Source organism: Schistocerca nitens, chromosome 6 (assembly GCF_023898315.1).
Source record: "Schistocerca nitens isolate TAMUIC-IGC-003100 chromosome 6, iqSchNite1.1, whole genome shotgun sequence".
Lineage (NCBI taxonomy): Eukaryota > Metazoa > Arthropoda > Insecta > Orthoptera > Acrididae > Schistocerca > Schistocerca nitens.
Window position 1 is genome coordinate 430,187,614 of NC_064619.1, and position 21,282 is coordinate 430,208,895.

The window sequence follows — 21,282 nt, forward strand, 5'->3', positions numbered from 1 at the left end:
TCATACGAAATCCGACTTACGATCTTCACCTACGCCAATCCAACAGCAATGGTCGTAGTCACCGTGCGGCTGTGAGTAAAGGAAGTCATTGGCACAAGGCGTGTAAATAATGAAATACTGAAAATCAGTTTCCACACCTACGCCCACTAATTACAATAGGTTCTTATGGGAAAGCTAACCTAATTAACAACTGTAATTTTGAAAATCTGTGGTAAGGACTATGGGACCAAACTGCTGAAGTCATCGGTCCCCAGACTTACGCATTACTTAAGGTAACTTAAACTAACTTACATTAAGGACAACAAACACACCCATTCCCGAGGGAGGACTCGATCCTCTGACGGGGACAGCCGCACGAACCGTTACAAGACGTCCTAGACCGCACGACCACCCCGCGTGGCTTTAACAACTGTAGGAAGAATTGCTCTATTATTATTGTGAGCTACATCAACTGTAATTTACTAAGTAATTTATTTGCTCTAACCTCACATTTACTCGTGCTTAAGTCTAATGACGACATTGTCGCGCACTAGGAGCAAACTCTGAGCGATGCAGCGCGGAGGTTATGCACAGGTCTCGCATTCGGAAGGACGTCGGTTCAAACCCGCATCCGGTCATTCTGATTTAGGTTTTACGTGATTTCTCTAAGACGCTCCAAGAAACTATGGGATGGTTCCTCTAAAAGGACTCAGCCTAATTTCCTTCCCATCCTTGGAACAATGCGAGCTTGTGCTTCGTTTCTATGACCCCGCAGTCGAAGAGACGTTAAAACATGTCCTTCTCTCCTTCCTTCATCCTAAGCCCAATCAACATCAATGCATAAAGTGGAAGAAACCCAAACGGCCGGCTGGTGTGGCCGTGCGGTTCTAGGCACTTCAGTCTGGAACGACGAGACCGCTACGGTCGCAGGTTCGATTCCTGCCTCGGGAATTTATTGTGTGATGTCCTTAGGTTAGTTAGGTTTAAGTACTAAGTTCTAGGGGACTGATGACCTCAGATGTTAAGTCCCATTGTGCTCAGAGCCAAACCCAAACTCACATCAAGGAGTAGTACATATTGGACACATACAGATACTCTTATAGGTATCGACGGAAAATGGAAAACTGAAAATTTGCTATAGCGCAATTTCATCGCGCAGAGGAAATGTCGATGCCAGATCACCAAGTCTTTCCTAATTTATTTCCATGTGCTCACTTGGGCATCAGCTACGCCTCGCGGAGAGGTGTGCGAGCAATGTATTCAGATCTCAGCCTTTGAGAGACGACGTGCCGTAGGGATCAATAATCAGCCAATTACTTGACATTTGAATAGAAACAATGCCATTATTCGACGGTGTGATCAGGTGTGAGTGAACTATGACCAAACACAGCGCCAAGAAGGAAGCTAGAGAGACGATAGATTGTGGAAATCGAGTAATCCTCAGAGATGCGCTCAGGAGGAGGCTGAGGTCACGGTGCCCCTTGAGAAGACTTCCATTGACTTTTCACCAAATAGCTCGTTTCCATAGATGTCGAGCACTTTGTGCCTGAAATACGATTGAGTGAACTACATTTGTCTTCAGTGATGCATCCCGCTTCGAAATGAGCCCCGATGTCCAGCGAAGTCCTGTCTGGATACACTCCAGACAGCGGTGAGATACTAACCGGTCGCCGACTATATGGTCCGACAACCGGAAGTGATTTTCTGGAGTGGCATTTCATTTCACAGCCGTACTCTTTCAATAGTGGCACACTTACATCACAACGGCAATAAGACGATATTCTCCTACACCTTGTTTTGTTACTCTTCTTGGCTCAAATGTTTCAAATGGCTCTAAGCACTTGGGACTTAACACCTGAGGTCATCAGTCCCCTAGACGTAGAACTACTTAAACCTAACCAATCTATGACATCACACGCATCCATGCCCGAGGTAGGATTCGAACCTACGACCGTAACAGCAGCGTGGTTCCGGACTAAAGCGCCTAGAACCGCTCGGCTACAGCGGATGGCCCCTTCATGGGAAGCCACACTGGGCCTACATTGCCGCAAGATAATTCCCGCCCCAAAATGGGAAGGTTTCTGCTGCTTTTCTTCGTCCTTGCCAAACCCTATTTAGGCCAGCAAAATCGCCAAATCTCTCACCAACTGAGAACGTCTGAAGCATTATGGGTGGGGCCCTCCTGTCAGCTCGAGATTTTGACGATCTGAAGCTCCATTTGGACAGAGTTGGCACGATATCCTTCAGGAGGATATTGAAAAACTCCGTCAGTCAAGCCAAGCTGAATGTTTGCTTGCATACGGAGGTGGACCAATGCCTTTGTGAGTTGCTCATTTTGTGAAGCTCTTCCTCCTGAATAAGTTATCCAATGTTTCTGAAATCTTAATCACTTGCTTGTCTGTACACATACATCATATTTATCAATTTTTGTCCCTTTCCTTCGTGCTGCGTCTCTTTTTGAAATGTGGCAGGGTGCTGGTGTTGAGGGGAAAGGTACTGAGCCATAATACATTTGTTACCGTTTCTAAAAGCACTAATGAATTTATTTTTGAAACAAAAATACAAGAATATTATTGGCTGAAAAGACTAAATTTCAATAACCAACTGATGGCAAATATCTCAAAAGGGCAGCAGTATAAAATAACTTCTTTTTGTACAGTTTATTAAAAAAAACGTTTTCATTACAAACTGCAAAACATATGATCAAATGGTTATGTCACAAATATCAAATATCGGCTACTGCCAGTAATTATCAAAACGAGACTGACAAAAGTCGTTCAAATTTATGATGATAGGGGGGGGGGGGGGGGGGGGGTGCCAGAGCAAACGGCAGCAGCGATAATTCCTCTTCCTCTACTAACATAGGCCGGCGGTTGCCGCTATACCGCTACCACGGTACTAGAAACTTTAACTAATAATTTCAATCACGTACTCAGGCACCTTTAACAAGATCACAGTTAACAAGAGATACAATCACCTATTCTGTAACACAGAAACACTCGTTAATTATTTAGTAAAAATGAACATACTACAAATGCAGAAATTCTTCTTTAGTTTTTTTTTATAGATGCACACAATTTAGTAAACAGCTCGAGCTCGTGATAGTAGCCAACAGGTAACTATAGACATGCTTCAGAAATAAGGCAGCTAGATTCAACAATTTTCACTGACCATGAAGTACAATTCCTAAACCAGAAGAATTACATCTCCATTCTGTACCCTTAGATTCTAAAATAATTTTGGGCTAGTGACAGCGACAAGCCCACACACATTGACAAAACGGGACTCTCGTAGTAACAGGCAAAACCGTCATAAATAACACATTGATCTACTTAACAACGGGCAACCAGGACACGGAGTCAAAATAGCCACCTCAGGACACCAAGTGACGTGTACACTAATCGGTTGCTCACCGTACTTTCTCGTAAAATCCAGCGCTCACTGACGAACGCTTGCTAACAGAGCGCCGAGAGAAGGATTTAAGGGAGATTACTCGTAGTCGGAAAACCACGGGTATCATCCAGCAGACGCCACCACGTCGAGTACTGGCAAAGGTCACATCGCACTCCGACCCGACACAAGAATGGACGCAAAACTGCTTTCAACTTCATAAGCAGAGGACACGCCGAATACTGTGAGTCCTGCCGACGTAGCTATTAACGAGCAATGTTCAAGGCTGCGACCAACATTCGACCCCACAAAACCCGCAATGAGCAAAGGCACAACTCTTGCCAATGGGCCACTGCAGACGCTCGGCCACAACACCGCGCCGCCCCATTTGCGCTCCTTGCCGTCCATGTCAGATTTTCCTTTTCTCTAGGTCGTCGCTGCCCTTAACTACCTTCTCCTCCGACCTGCCCTCTACCGGCGACAGTAACACTCCACGAGCTCTTGCAGCCAGAGGGATTCCAAACCCGTGGGAATTACGCGAAATTAAATGCCGGCGCACGGCATACTTTTCTTTTTCTCTTCTTTTCTATATGCACCCTTGTTTTAGAGGTAGCGTCATTGATTTATAATCAAAATGTACTCGGTCCCCGACTCGACCCCAGCCACTGTATAAGTTTCGAATAAAAATCATCTGCAACGATGGCCGAGGACTTCCGGAGTAAGAAGTCTCCCTCGTTCTGCCAACGGTCTTGTGAAAGAGGGTGGAGGAGCGGACAGAAATTCAGAGCGCTCTCTTGCCCTCGAGATGATAAACTTCCCCTAAAAGGTGAAACAGTCACCAACAATCAAAGGCATAAGGATGCAGAAGGCAATGTCAACCACTGCATTAAAGGCATGTGGTGTATACCCTCGGGACACGTGACCTGTCATAGAAAACTAGTCATGATTATATCTCCATTGGCAAGAGAGTCCAGACTAGTCCACCATTCAGATCTTCGGGAGTGGACTGCCAAGCGGGAGATGACCATGAGAAAAAGAATGAATAAATAGGGTAGGGTGGGGAATGTCAGAAGTTTGAACGTGGTAGGGTAGCTGGTAAATCCGTAAAGTGAAATGCAGTGACTCAATCTAGATATAGTGACGGTCAGTGAACTGAATTGGAAAGAAGACAACGATATCTGGCCAAATGAGTACAAGGTAATACCAACAGAAGCAGAAAACGTTATAATGCGAGTCGGATTCGTTATGAGAAGGAAGGTAGGACAAAGAGTGAGCTACTGTGAACGGTTCAGTGGTAGGGTTGTTCTCATCAGAATCTGCAGCAGACAAACACCGACAACAATAGTTGAGGCATATATGCAAAATTACATGCGGAGGACGGAGAGAGAAAGTAAAAGAGGATATTGAACAAGTGATTCAGTAGGTGAAGGGAAATGAGAATCTAATAAGATTACAATCGACATAAGATCAAATAAGGCAAGAGGTATAAATACGATTATACCGTAATATTTAAAATCATTAAGGTACGTCGCAACAAAGCGACAACACATGTTGCTGTCTAGAATGTATGATGTTGTTGTTGTTGTTGTTGTGGTCTTCAGTTGTGAGACTGGTTTGATGCAGCTCTCCATGTTACTCTATCCCGTGCAAGCTTCTTCATCTCCCAGTACCTACCGCAACCTACATCCTTCTGAATCTGCTTAGTGTATTCATCTATTGGTCTCCTTCTACGATTTTTACACTCCACTCTGTCGTCCAATACTAAATTGGTGATCCCTTGATGCCTCAGAACATGTCCTACCAACTGATCCTTTCTTCTAGTCAAGTTGTGCCACAAACTTCTCTTCTCCCCAATCCTATTCAATACTTCCTCATTAGTTATGTGATCTACCCATCTAATCTTCAGCATTCTTCTGTAGCACCACATTTCGAAAGCTTCTATTCTCTTCTTGTCCAAACTATTTATCGTCCATGTTTCACTTCCATACATGGCTACACTTCATACAAATACTATCAAAAATGACTTACTGACACTTAAACCTATACTCAATGTTAACAAATTTCTCTTCTTCAGAAAAGCTTTCCTTGCCATTGCCAGTCTACATTTTATATCCTCTCTACTTTGACCATCAGCAGTTATTTTACTCCCCAAATAGCAAAACTCCTTTACTACTAAAAATGTCTCATTTCCTAATCTAATTCCCTCAGCATCACACGACTTAATTAGACTACATTCCATTATCCTCGTTTTGCTTTTGTTGATGTTAATCTTATATCCTCCTTTCAAGACACTATCCATTCCGTTCAACTGCTCTTCCAAGTCCTTTGCTGTCTCTGACAGAAATTCAATGTCATTGGCGAACCTCAAAGTTTTTATTTCTTCTCCATGGATTTTAATACCTACTCCGAATTTTTCTTTTGTTTCCTTCACTGCTTGCTCAATATACAGATTGCATAACATCGGGGAGAGACTACAACCCTGTCTTACTCCCTTCCCAATCACTGCTTCCCTTTCATGTCCCTCGACTCTTATAACTGACATCTGGTTTCTGTACAAATTGTAAATAGCCCTTCGCTCCCTGTATTTTACCCCTACCACCTTCAGAATTTGAAAGAGAGTATTCCAGTCAACATTGTCAAAAGCTTTCTTATAGTCTACAAATGCTAGAAACGTAGGTTTGCCCTTCCTTAATGTAGCTACTAAGATAAGTCGTAGGTTCGGTACTGCCTCACGTGTTCCAACATTTCTACGGAATCCAAACTGATCTTACCCGAGGTCGGCTTCTACTAATTTTTCCATTCGTCTGTAAACAACTCGCGTTAGTATTTTGCAGCTGTGATTTATTAAACTGATAGTTCGGTAATTTTCACATCTGTCAACACCTGCTTTCTTTGGGATTGGAATTATTATATTCTTCTTGAAGTCTGAGGGTATTTCGCCTGTTTCATACGTCTTGCTCACCAGATGGTAGAGTTTTGTCAGGACTGGCTCTCCCAAGGCCGTTAGTAGCTCTAATGGAATGTTGTCTACTCTGGGGGCCTTGTTTCGACTCAGGTCTTTCAGTGCTCTGTCAAACTCTTCACGCAGTATCGTATCTCCCATTTCATCTTCATCTACATCCTCTTCCATTTCCATAATATTGTCCTCAAGTACATCGCCCTTGTATAGACCCTCTACATACTCCTTCCACCTTTCTGCTTTCCCTTCTTTGCTTAAAACTGGGTTTCCATCTGAGCTCTTGATGTTCATGCAAGTGGTCCTCTTATCTCCAAAGGTCTCTTTAATTTTCCTGTCGGCAGTATCTATCTTACCCCTAGTGATACTCGCTTCTACATCCTTACATTTGTCCTCTATCCTGCTTAGCAATTTTGCACTTCCTGTCGATCTCATTTTTGAGACGTTTGTATTCCTTTTTGCCTGCTTCATTTACTGCATTTTTATATTTTCCCCTTTCATCAATTTAATTCAATTTATCTTCTGGTACCCAACGATTTCTACTAGCGCTCGTCTTTTTACCTACTTGATCCTCTGCTGCCTTCACTACTTCATCCCTCAGAGCTACCCATTCTTCTTCTACTGTATTTCTTTCCCCCATTCCTATCAATTGTTCCCTTATGCTCTCCCTGAAACTCTGTACAACCTCTGGTTTAATCAGTTTATCCAGGTCCTATCTCCTTAAATTCCCACCTTTTTGCAGTTTCTTCAGTTATAATCTACAGATCGTAACCAATAGATTGTGGTCAGAGTCCACATCTGCTCCTGGAAATGTCTGACAATTTTAAACCTGGTTCCTAAATATCTGTCTTACCATTATATAATCTATCTGATACCTTTTAGTATCTCTAGGATTCTTCCATGTATACAACCTTCTTTTATGATTCTTGAACCAAGTGTTAGCTATGATTAACTTATGCTCTGTGCAAAATTCTACCAGGCGGCTTCCTCTTTCATTTCTTAGCCCCAATTCATTTTCACCTACTACATTTCCTTCTCTCCCTTTTCCTACTACCGAATTCCAGTCACCCATGACTATTAAATTTTCGACACCCTTCACTACCTGAATAATATCTTTTATTTCATCATACATTTCTTCAATTTCTTCGTCATCTGCAGAGCTAGTTGGCATATAAACTTGTACTACTGTAGTAGGCGTGGGCTTCCAATCTATCTTTGCCACAATAATGCGTTCACTATGCTGTTTGTAGTAGCTTACCCGCATTCCTATTTTCCTATTCATTATTAAACCTACTCGTGCATTATCCCTATTTGATTTTGTGTTTATAACCCTGTAGTCACCTGACCAGAAGTCTTGTTCCTCCTGCCACCGAACTACACTAATTCCCACTATATCTAACTTTAACCTATCCGTTTCCCTTTTTCAATTTTCTAACCTACCTGCCCGATTAAGGGATCTGACATTCCACGCTCCGATCCGTAGAACGCCAGTTTTCTTCCTCCTGGTAACGACATCCTCTTGAGTAGTCCTCGCCCGGAGATCCGAGTGGGGGACTATTTTACCTCCGGAATATTTTACCGAAGAGGACGCCATCATCATTTAACCATACAGTAAAGCTGCATGACCTCGGGAAAAATTACGGCCGTAGTTTCCCCTTGCTTTCAGCCGTTCGCAGTACTAGCACAGCAAGGCCGTTTCGGTTAGTGTTGCAAGGCCAGATCAGTCAATCATGCAGACTGTTGTCCCTGCAACTACTGAAAAGGCTGCTGCCCCTCTTCAGGAACCACATGTTTGTCTGGCCTCTCAACAGATACCGCTCCGTTGTGGTTGCACCTACGGTACTTATATGTGTATGGCTGAGGCACGCAAGCCTCCCCACCAACGGCAAGGTCCATGGTTCATTGGGGGGGGGAATGGATGTATGAGACCAGCGATATAACATCAGACTCTCGGAAAAACATGATCCACTCATTTAAAAATATCAACCACACAATTCCGAAGGCTGCAAGAGCCAACAAGTGTGAGAATTATAAATCAATTCGCTAATAGCTCACGCACTGTAGTTGCTGACAAGAGTGATATACAGAAGAATCGAAAGGAAAATTGGGAATGTTTCAGAAGATGATCGGTTTGGCTTTAGAAAAGGTAAAGGCACCAGAGAGGCAATTCTGACATTGCGGTTGATAAGGGGTGCAAGACTAAAGAAAATTAAGACACGTTTAAAGAATTTGTCGACATGAAAAAAGCCTTCGCCAATGTAAAACGGTGCAAAATGTTTGAAAATCCGAGAAAAATATGGGTAAACTGTACGGAGAGACGGGTAATATACAGCATCCACAACAACCAAGAGAGATTAAAAAGAGTTGGCAACTAAGAAGGAAGTGCTCACACCAACAATGGTGTAAGACATAGTCTAGAGGAATTACACCGAAAGGACATCAGTAATAACAACCCCTGGTGACTCTATTATCCTCAGTGAAAGTGAAGAAGAATTCCAAGATGTGTTGAATGGTATCAAGAGTCTAACTAGTACAGAATAGGGACTGAGAGTAAAATGGAGTATGAGGAGTGTTATGAAAAGTAGCAAGATTGAGATCGTCGAGAAACTTAAAGTCAGAATTGCGGATAACGAAATAGACGGTCAAATAAGCCTGCTACCTAGGCAGCAAAATAACCCATCATGGACGGAGCAAGCAGGACATAAAAAGCACTGGCCAGAAGTTTACTAGTATCGATGTATGTGGTAACTTTGAATTCCTAAGGGGCCAAAAGCCAGCCGTTGTGGCCGAGCGATTCTAGGCCCTCCAGTCTGGAACCGCGCGACCGTTAGGGTCGCAGGTTCGAATCCTGCCTCGGGCATTGATGTGTGTGATGTCCATAGGTTAGTTAGGTTTAAGTAGTTCTAAGTTCTAGGAGACTGATGACTTCAGATGTTAAGTCCCATATTGCTCAACGCCATTTGAACCTAAGGGACCAAAATGCTGAGATCAACGGTCCCTAGGCTTACACACTACTTGAATTAATTTAAACTAACTTATGCTAAGAGTTAGTTACTTAGTTACGTGTTCCATTGATCAATAGCACGGAAAACCGTTATGATGTGGAACGTGTCAAATGCACAAGAAATGCGCACAGGCAACAATTAAAAAAAAAAAAAAACAATATACACCCCCAGGCCCGAGGGAGGACTCGAACCTCGGACGGGAGGGGCAGCGCAATCCGTGACATTGCGCCTCTAACAGCGCGGCCACTCCACGCGACTGCTAGCATCGAACATAGGCCCTAGTTTGACGAAGAAATCTCTGAGAACGTTCGTTTGGAGCACAACATTGTATGGTAGTGAAACAAACACTTTGGGAAAACCGGAGCAAGAGAATCGAAGCATTTGAGATCTGGTGCTACATAAGAATGTTGAAAAGCAGGTTTAATGATAAGGAATATAGAGTTTTTTTTCAGATTTGGTAAGGAAACGTATATATGGGAAAAACTGACAAGAAGAACTGACGGATGATATGACGTCTGCTGAGACATCACGGAATAACTTCCATGGTACTAGAGGGAGCTGTAGACGGTAAAATCTGTAGAACATAATTGAGGAAGTAGGTTGCAATTTCTCTTCTGAGGTGTACACCATGAAAAGGTTCGCACATGAGAGGAATTCGTGGGCGACCGTATCAGATCAGTCAGATGAATGAAAAAAAAGTTAATGAGTTCCATACGGACAGGGTGTAGACGATACGTCATCATTCATCGCACATTTGTGGCTGCGCATAGAAAACTGTCGAGGCTTTCGTGGTCGCTTGACGTGTTTAGTGTTACCTTTCTCTTGAGATCTTCCGCCAACATTTGATTATAATACTACAAATATTTCAAAGTTAGTTCTCTGGACGGAGCTATTTTTCAAAACTCTACATTATGCTCACAACAACGTTGACTGCGATATATTCCCTTTCCTTTCATAATAAGAAACCTAATATCCTTTGAAAGTTTCCTGCACCTACGGCCTCAGAGCTTATGTCAAGTTTGGTGAATTACCGCTCGCGGCACTGACTGTGGGCGCTGTGAGTGGCATCAGACGGATTATGGGCTTTCTCGAAACCGTTTACTGTCAAACACGGATTTACTCTGCAGTGTCACACATGTGTTTCCTGACAAAGTAAAGATCGCAAACCTCTATTTTACCCTTGCGACAAGTTTAGAATTATAATGAATATTCAGTCGGTACAAAAGGTACACTTTAGCTCACAGCTACAACACAGGTGGAAAATTCGTGGAAAGGTGAAGTTCAGATCTTATGTAACCACAATGAAACTTGTCTCCGTTGAAACTCATTCCCATTGAATATACTACAGATAGTAAAGGGAAGAACACACTCACCAACCTAGCAACCGACAATTTGAAAGTGTGTACAACCGAATGACCACATTTTCTAATGGGGTGGTCGACTGAGTACGACTAGCCAACACTGGAACCCATCCTCCCATTCCCTACCTCCACCACAAACGCCACCATTATACACAAGAAATAGTGCTATATGTCGCCCAGTAGTGGCACACGCCTCAACAAAAGATAGTCTGTTGTCACTACGAGCGGGATTAATGCAAGCAACGAACAAGTATTTTTTAGTGTTTTAACGAATCCATGCTGTTTTCAAGTGATACGTAGAGAGACTAAAGGATAAATATATTTGATGAATGAAAATTCCTCTCTTATTTGTAGTTAGGTTTTTAGTTTTATTTCCGACAGTTGTTACAAATGAAAGAAACACTAGCCTCCGTGGCTGGGGTCGCTAACGCACAGTTGTGCGGTGGCGCTTAACAAGGGGGTAAGCATGATCGAATCCTGGTGGCGGAAATGTTCTGGTTTACATACAAAACCTCTCTGCTCTGTCTCATGATGTGAGGCACTGTTGATGATGTATGTCAGACGGGATGTTAATCTTGCTCGCACCCTTGGTGCCATTCTCGAGAATTAGGCTATGTGCCGATATCAGGTTTCATCCTCTCACTTCTACCATCATCATCATCATCATCATCATCTTTATAAAACACAAACATGTCCGGCTTTGGCCGCCGTGCAATGCGGACGTGTTGTGTGTTCCTGCCTGCGGAGTGAGAACACTCGCTGTTGTTCACTTTCAGCGGCCATCGCTTACTTGTGCTAGATCCATGGCGACCCATTTTCGAAAATGCACACTAAAATTTATCTTCTGCAATGATCACACTCCACCAAAGGCTTTGGAAGTGGAACGCTTCCTAAATCACGTAGCTAAGCTCCCAACTTCCGATGTTTTAGGTCTCCATCTGTCCATCATAAGCAGTTCGGTGAACGTCAGTGATGCTGTGTGCAAAAGAAACCACCGAGGCCTCTAACAAAGGCTACGCTCTTGCCAGTCCGTCGGTAATTTAGGCACGGTCACTGACGGCCACGCAGGCTCATGCGCACCATGGAGTTTCCGAACTACCATTAATACTCTCTGCGGGAGACGGTGTCGTGGCTTTCCACTCCTATGGTGGTGTAGAAGGTCACGCTGCTGAAAGCTGGGCGCAATTGCAAACGTACCCGTTCTTAACGATGTATGACAGATCAACATCGATCTCCATTGCCACGTGCCGTCTTATTTAAAATTCAGCGGATGTTGAACGATCGCTATATACGATGGCCAACCTTAGACCTGTTATGGGTGTGGCAAAGAAAGCCACCTTAGGTCTGAATGTCCTTGGCGGCGCTTGAACCAATTGGCGGCTGCTGCCGTGGCAACTCCGTCGCCGGTTTTAATGATTACCTACACACTGGCACTCTCCTCTCCTCCCACCGATCGTCGTCAGGTGGGCCTTTCGAGCTGCCACGGCTAACGCTGCGCACATTGAGTCACGATCAAAGCCTGAGGTCCTCTGGCACCACTACCAACAGCGCAACCGGGACGACTGCCGATCCTTTCCCAGTAAGGACGTTACGTCGCGTATCGTCTCCGCGACGGCCTTCCTCCCAGACCGCCTTGATACTCTCCCATCTTCCGACACAGATAGATGGACATGCAAACAACGTTCATCGAAACGGCGCAAGAGGCCGCATCGTACGGTCTCAGAACGAGACAACTTACCTCCCCTTGAGACTCCAGATGTCGTCCGCCCCGGCAAGGCCCTGGAGATAGGCATGTTGACAACAATGGTGAGAACGCGACGTCACATCTGACTGCGCCGATAGTTATTCCACCGGCTCGCTCAGGTGCACCTGAACCGATGGTTTCCACCGTTACAACTTCTGCTCCTACAAAGAGGTATAACATATTTTTGTTTACCCTCGTCATCAGTTTTGTATAGGCCTGGTCGCTACTGCTGGGTAGGCCGATTTGCTGCTGTTGTTACGGTAGCCCGCGATTGTGCGTGAAACGGCTTTTGGGGCAGTACACTGGTCAGACAATTTCTCCCTGCCACTATTACACAGCTCTGCCCCAGAGTCAAGTAACAGGATACGAGAACGAAGGTTCTACAACACTCCAACAAATTAGTAACGAAGTCCCACAAATAATTAGAAAAGGTTTACTTATCTTTATGACTTGTCGGATACTGAGGTCTGTGATATACGAGGGCAGTTCAATAAGTAATGCAACACATTTTTTTTCTCGGCAAATTTTGGTTGAAAAAACCGGAAATTTCTTGTGGAATATTTTCAAACATTCCCGCTTCGTCTCGTATAGTTTCATTGACTTCCGACAGGTGGCAGCGCTGTATGGAGCTGTTAAAATGGCGTCTGTAACGGATGTCCGTTGCAAACAACGGGCAGTGATCGAGTTTCTTTTGGCGGAAAACCAGGGCATCTCAGATATTCATAGGCGCTTGCAAAATGTCTACGGTGATCTGGCAGTGGACAAAAGCACGGTGAGTCGTTGGGCAAAGCGTGTGTCATCATCGCCGCAAGGTCAAGCAAGACTGTCTGATCTCCCGCGTGCGGGCCGGCCGTGCACAGCTGTGACTCCTGCAATGGCGGAGCGTGCGAACACACTCGTTCGAGATGATCGACGGATCACCATCAAACAACTCAGTGCTCAACTTGACATCTCTGTTGGTAGTGCTGTCACAATTGTTCACCAGTTGGGATATTCAAAGGTTTGTTCCCGCTGGGTCCCTCGTTGTCTAACCGAACACCATAAAGAGCAAAGGAGAACCATCTGTGCGGAATTGCTTGCTCGTCATGTGGCTGAGGGTGACAATTTCAAGTCAAAGATTGTTACAGGCGATGAAACATGGGTCCATCACTTCGAACCTGAAACAAAACGGCAATCAATGGAGTGGCGCCACACCCACTCCCCTACCAAGAAAAAGTTTAAAGCCATACCCTCAGCTGGTAAAGTCATGGTTACAGTCTTCTGGGACGCTGAAGGGGTTATTCTGTTCGATGTCCTTCCCCATGGTCAAACGATCAACTCTGAAGTGTATTGTGCTACTCTTCAGAAATTGAAGAAACGACTTTAGCGTGTTCGTAGGCACAAAAATCTGAACGAACTTCTCCTTCTTCATGACAACGCAAGACCTCACACAAGTCTTCGCACCCGAGAGGAGCTCACAAAACTTCAGTGGACTGTTCTTCCTCATGCACCCTACAGCCCCGATCTCGCACCGTCGGATTTCCATATGTTTGGCCCAATGAAGGACGCAATCCGTGGGAGGCACTACGCGGATGATGAAGAAGTTATTGATGCAGTACGACGTTGGCTCCGACATCGACCAGTGGAATGGTACCGTGCAGGCATACAGGCCCTCATTTCAAGATGGCGTAAGGCCGTAGCATTGAATGGAGATTACGTTGAAAAATAGTGTTGTGTAGCTAAAAGATTGGGGAATAACCTGGTGTATTTCAATGCTGAATAAAACAACCCCTGTTTCAGAAAAAAAATGTGTTGCATTACTTATTGAACTGCCCTCGTAACACAAAAAAGGATCTCAATGGCTAAGTGCACATAATCGTAGGTATACATCACTATACACAGCAAATGCAATTACAACAACCGTCTGTTCAGTTGTAAGAGTTTACTAAACGGCGTTCCCTGTCTAAGGCAGCCCTGGAAGATGATCTAAAACCATGTGGGCGAGTACTGCTCCTCTATCTGCCGAGTATACTTCTGTCCGTTGTCGTCCAGTCAGTGGAGAATTGTAGTTGGCCGACAACTGGCCGAGGCAAAGTCAATATGTTCAGCCTCTAAGTTGCCCGTGGCGCTGGTGGTACTCGCGCAAGCGGGAAGTCTCTATGGCACTGGCACTAACTCGCATCTTTGCGCCTGTGGTGCTTTTGCCCTGGTTATATCTTGTTCGGACGACGCACCACATTTGAACGCCACAAAGAGAGCGCCCTCTATGGCGTGGAGAGACAACGTCGACTATGATCCAAATCACATGCCGGGAAAGGAGTTAGCGCAAATGGAGACCTAGTTACGCCGACGCCAACGCTCTCTGTTGGCGCATGACTGCCTCGTCCCTCTTCACAATGGCTCGTGGATCTATCCCACAAACCTACCGAATGACAACGATCAGAACTAACAACGTTAGCTCCTGTGTGAAAATTCAACTACTGTGAGAGATGATATGGGCATCAGACTTCAAGGTATCGTGGGCTCTAACACTAATTCCTCCCCTGGTGAAGAGAGGGTATGTGCCGCAGTCATCTATGCCCGCAAGGACATCCCAGTAACTGATGTCGCGCGTCTTTCGTCTGACAGAGACACGTATTGTCATCGTTTACGCTGCGAGCGGGTCCGCCTGCAGACACGACAAAGCATGCTTCGACTCAAAAGAAAATTGCCCCTTTATTTTTTCGGCGCTGTGACCATTATTTGCTTGTGTTCTGATGGTAACTGTCTCCTGCACCCTAATGATCAAATATACCAATAAAACATCTGTCAAGAACTGCACCATTTCATCTGTGATCTCATGTCCTGCTATTCTTGGGAAACTCGAACTGGCAACGGATCTCGATATACTAACAAGACGGATCACTCCACTAGCTGATAGAGGATTTACGTTTCGCGGGAGCTCACATCTGCACTCCCAGGTGCAGAACTTGACCCTTGGCCTTTTCGATTTGCAACACTTTCCTTCCTCAGCAAGTGATGTGCTGATCCCGAATGTCTTCAAAGCGTTACTGAGACATGTACCACCTGTAAATTTCTCTTGCCTCAGCACTTCACAGTTTTGACTTTGTGGCTCAAATGTGCTAAACCTGCTATTTGACCTACCTTGGTTCGGTACGGCAAGGAAATTGCTGAGTGACGCCGTCACACTATCGAATATTTCTACGCCGTTCTCAGTGACATGGACTCTCCGACCGCTGAAACCGAGAGCGATCGCCGTAGGATTAAGGCACAAATCGTGACGTTGACACGCCATAGGCTGCTGAGGGCGGCGGTGAGGATCAGACGTTGAAGTTCATGGACACAGGGACACTCCACCATGCATCATACTGTCTCTGATGAAAAACAACGACGACAACGACTCATCACCGAGATCTACACTTGTCGTCCCCAGCATGTCAATTGTTAGGCAGAAATCATTAATGCCTTTTTAGACTACCGTCCTATGTGCCGGAAGAAGCCTACCAACACCACTGCTGAGGAGGCTGCCTTATCACACTTCACACGCGCCCTGACCAGCGACGAGGCGGACCAGCTGCCGGAGCCAGTTATGCGACGAGATCCATGATGCAATCACCAAAGGAGCTTTGGATAAGTCAACTGTCATCAACAGATAGCCGATAGAGTTCTATCGCATCTTCCTTGCGCTAATGTCGTCGCCGTGGATGACAATACATCGTGAACCGTTGACGATGGACAACGCCTTTGTTATGGAAATCGTTGTACCCATCCACAAACCGACGACAGCACATTACCTCCACCAACGCTGCTCAACACAGACTTAAATTTTTTAATTTCTGACGAGGCGTTGCCACAAGATACTCCCTTGAGTTTTGTCCTCAGAAAAGACAACTCCGGATAGCTCAGCTAACGTACAAAAGGCCACAGGGGAAAGTCGCGATTCAATCGCACTGGCAGCGGCTTACAGACTCCGCGCCGAGGTCGTTGCCATTGATTTTGATAGTACTTTCAAAAAGGTACAGCGTCGTTTTTTACTCTCCGTAATGGATCAAATGGGTTTTCCACCTGCCTTTGTTGTTATCAACCGGTGCCTGTATGGTAACGCCAAATCCCTGATTCAAGTCAATGGTCACGTGGTGGGATCAGTGACAATACACCGATCAGTAAGGCAAGGCGGCGCACATTCTGCTTTATGTGATAACCCAGGAGCCACTCATCGGAAGGAAGCTCGATCTTTTGGTCTCATTTTACGACGGCACAATGTCGCGTGTATGCAGACGACCTGCTGCTCTTAGTTCGCTCGTGGTCTGAAACGCAGATGGTATTGGATTTGAAGTCAATGTGTGGAACTGCAATGAGAAGTATCAGGAATGTCGCTAAGTTATCGGCAATGCCAATTGGACACAGCCTTTCACACGACAACTTGGCACCCGTCCTGTGCCTACAGAACCTGCGGTAAATTGATGGCTGTGGAGAGGCTCACGCTGGAGGGCAGGACGCCTACGCCGTCAGCTGCTCCACTGTCATCGGTTTTCAGTGTACTCTCCAAATCATCAGCATGGCAGTGCGACAAAATCTCTTCCATCTACTCGATTCTTTACAACGCGCGGATTGCCTCAATCAACATGTTGCGTGCAAGATGGTCTACTTCGCGCAGGTACTCACACTCGACGCGGTCTCCATCCGCTTTTTAACTATCGGTAGCCGAGACGTATTCAGCAGTGTTCCCAACGCCAGCACGGGCGGGTCTACTCTAAGTCAGCGCTTCCTACTATCACAAAGCGTATATCATGCTGCGCCCTTATACTACATTATTGAGTACCAGTGTCCATTTCGACTGTGACTAAAGTGACGTGTTTTATTCCTCTTAACACGCAGATCTGATTAGGATCTCTGTTGTAGATCGAAACCGTTCGTCCACAAATAAAATGTAACAATTCATATGGCACAACGACTGGATTCCTTTTAGTACCTATAAGGCTGAACTCGCGGTTTTCAGTATTCAGAGTCAATCACCACTTTCCTCGCCGTACAGGTATCTTGACTAAGTTACTTTGCAGTTGGTCATGATCCTCTGGAAACTTAACTATGAAGTAAATGATAGCATCATCAGCAAACAGTCTAAGAGAATTACTCATATTTTCCCCTAAATCCGTTATGTACATTAGGAACGCCTGCTACCACTTCTGTTTTACTCGATGACTTCCACTCAGTTAATACAAACACTTCCATACAGAAAGCCTGGTATTTCTGTTTTACTCGATGATTTCCATTCAGTTAATACGAACACTCCCATACAGAAAGCCTGGTGTCACTTCTCTTTTACTCAATAACATTCAGTCAATTAACACAAATAATGACCTTTCTGACATGAAATCACGCATCTAGTTTAACAATGGTGACGCAACTGCATATGAACGCAATGTGATTAGAAGCTGCATTTGGGGAGCGGTGTCAGGAGCCTGCTGGAAAACCAGAAATGTGGAATCGGTTTGAGATAACATTTCACTAACACTCACAGCTTCGTGTGTGTCAACAGCTACTAATTTTTCACAAGGGCGACATTTTCTAAAATTGTTTTATGTACTACTCTGTGTTACTAAGTAGATCTTTTTCTTAGAGTTAATTTCTTTTTAACTTTGTGGTAAGGTCTTATGATACCAAACTGCTGAGGTTATCGATCCCTAAGCTTACATACTGCTTAAACTAACTGTAACTTATGCTAAGGACGACACAAACACCGATGCCCGAGGGAGGACTCGAACCCCCGACGAGGGGAGCCGCGCGTATCGTGACAAGACACTTTCGACCGCATGGCTACATCGCTCGGTAGTACACTCTGGAAATAACTTAGCTGGTGTGTTGTCTGGACCGCAAGACTTGACTTAAAGTGATTCAAGTTGATTAACTGCGTAAGTTGGTTAACTACAAGGACTTTCAGAACGGACCCCATTCCGTGCCTCTTCACCTACGCAGACGAATTGCCACATTACATCAGGCAGCATCTTCGGAAAGAGTGCAAAGCATTCAAAGTACACTGCGTACACAATGCAGAAAACGGTAGTGAATTAGTGCAGCTGACCTTTGTACTCAGGTGACTCATTTGAAAAGGTGTTCGACGTGACTATGGCTCTACGACTGGAATTAACAGACTTTGAACGCAGAATGGTTTTGGAGCTAGAGACATGGGACATTCCATTTCGGAAATCGTTACGAAGTTCCGTAACACGAGCTCCACAATATCAAGGGTGTGCTGAGACTATCTAAGTTCAGGTCTTACCTCCTACCACGGACAGCGTAGTATTCGGCGTCCTTCACTTAGCAACCCAGATCATCGGGGTTTGCGTAGAGCGGTCGGTACTAACAGACAAGCAACACTGCATGACGTAACGGCAGAAATCAATGTGTAACGCACAACGAACGTATCCTTCGGGTCAGTGCGGTGAAATTTGGTGTTAGTGGGCTACGGGAGCGTACAAGCAACGCGAGTGACTTTGCTAACAGCGTGACATCGGCTGCAGCGTCTCCTCTGAACTCGTGACCGTATCTGTTTCACCCTAGACGACTGGGAAACCACTGCCTGGTCAGATGAGTCCCATTTTCAGTTAGTAAGACCTGCCGGTAGGGTTCGACTGTGGCACAGACCCCACGAGTCATGAACACAAGTTGTCAAAAAGGTACTGTATTTAGTCTAGGCACTCTAGTCTAACTGCAGAAAATTGACTGGAAATGGTATTGTTCTGCTACTTGAAGATAAAACATAAACCGAATTTTTTATGGATGACAGTGCGCTATGTCATCAAATCATAATTGTTTGTGATAGGTCTGAAGAATTCTTACAACAAACTTGGGGTAAGTCATCACCTCGGTTAGTTAAGGGCCCCCAGATTTTTTAAAAAGTTAACTAATTTTGTAACAATAAGCACTGCAAATTTCGTATCCAGATACGTGTATAATATTTTAGATGAGTGCCACAGTTTTGAGATAATGTATATATATATATATATATATACGTCAAACGGAATAAATCTCTCGATTGTTAAGTAGTTTTCCTTGGAAGTAGAAGCTTAGTAAGAGTACCACATAAGTATACTTTATGTATACTGTGCTTGTTTCTGCTATATTCTGGAATCTCTGAGGGATATGAGCTGAGATTGAAGAAGAATATATTTCATCTGTTTCGATTTACTTACAGTCCTACAAGTGCCTCAAAATCCGTTTTGAGCAGGAAAGGTGGTACAAGGCGTAAAATACATTCCTCTTGCTACAATAATACGGGAAGGAGGTAGTATAGTGCGGAATACCAGTACAAAGGGGAATAAATGGGAACGAGGGATGTGATGCAGCAGCATAGGCGGTCTGCAGCGATGTCATTTTAGAATTCTCTATCAACCTGTAAACGTGTCGTTGAGCCTGAAGGTCATGCATGAGTTGAAAGAACAGTAGCTGTAGATGAGGGGCAACTAGGTGTGCGTTGTAAGAAACAACTTTCCGTACGTGGCATTCTTCCCTCCCGACTCACAGCAGTGATTGCTCGGAAGTCCTATTTACCCTATTTGTAGTGCCTCTGGCACATATAATGACGTAGTCATAATGTAATGGAGTCATTTGATACTTGATCAGAGGTTAAAAGTAAATTTTCGTGAGGACCTGCTGTCTACTTTATCTGCCGGTAAGAAGAGAGTTGTACGTGTTTTAAATTTTGTGATTTGGAAGATTCCAGGGGTAAATCTTACATTATCGGTTTAGAGTGTTCCAGGATGTTTGTCACATGCTTGTTTATTCTGGCCAGCTACGACTCCCGCTTTGTTATTTCACATCTTTGTTTGCGAAATTTCTGTCTTAATTCGCAAGCTGTAGAAGTGATGACTGAACGTATGTGTGTGTCTGTGTCTGTGTGTGTGTGTGTGTGTGTGCGTAAGAAACAGAAAGAGAACGATGACCTACGTTTATAGAAAACTGATTTCTTTTCTTTTACATGTTTATGGTCTATGGTTTTCCACGACCAGACAAGTCTGAATTGAGATTTTAGTGAGGGTATTAAAGATCATGCTTTCACATGTCCAAACAAATCTACCTTCCCTATCTAAATTATTCCTCAAAAATTTATAACAACTTTGTAGATGAAATAGCGGTAAGAGAATTAAAAGCAGTGTCAAATGTAACAAAAAATAGAAACGCTGCTGGCCTAGATGGCATCAACGCTGAATAAATGAGGTATGGAGAAACCATATCAGAATTTTGTTTCCTCCATTTTTTAAATATGTGTCGGGAAAACCCTTCTGTACCTCAGGAATGGAACAAAGATAAACTAATTTATGTGCTTTAAAAAGACAGTAGGAGAGCACAGGAAACTGTAGAGGAGTAAGTTTACTAAATGCGGGATATAGCATTTGTGGGAACATTATGAATCAAAGGCTACAAACTAGAAAAGTTTAGAACTTGGCTTAGATATGCTTTTAGCATTTATTGATTTTGATTAAGCCTTGATAAAGTAAAAGAACACGTTTTGTGCAAAATACTGGAAGTAAGTTTTCCTAAAATACTAATTAATATCATAAAGATTGTATATGTACATACAAAAATGTTTATAGGCACAGGTTCAAAAATATCAGGTGAAATTTTAATAAAGCAAGGTGTTTGACGAAGTTGCAGTTCCTCTACTATTTTTAATTTCTATATTGAAAACCTAATTATGAAGTGAAAAGATAAAATACACTTAGCAATGAAAATAGGATCTAGCAGCCTATTAAGTATTCTGTTATATGCTGATGAGTAGCTAATTATACAAGAGACAGAAGATAATCTACAAAGAGAAGTATACGGATCGAGCCAAAACGCAATATTAACTGTATCTGCAAATAAGAC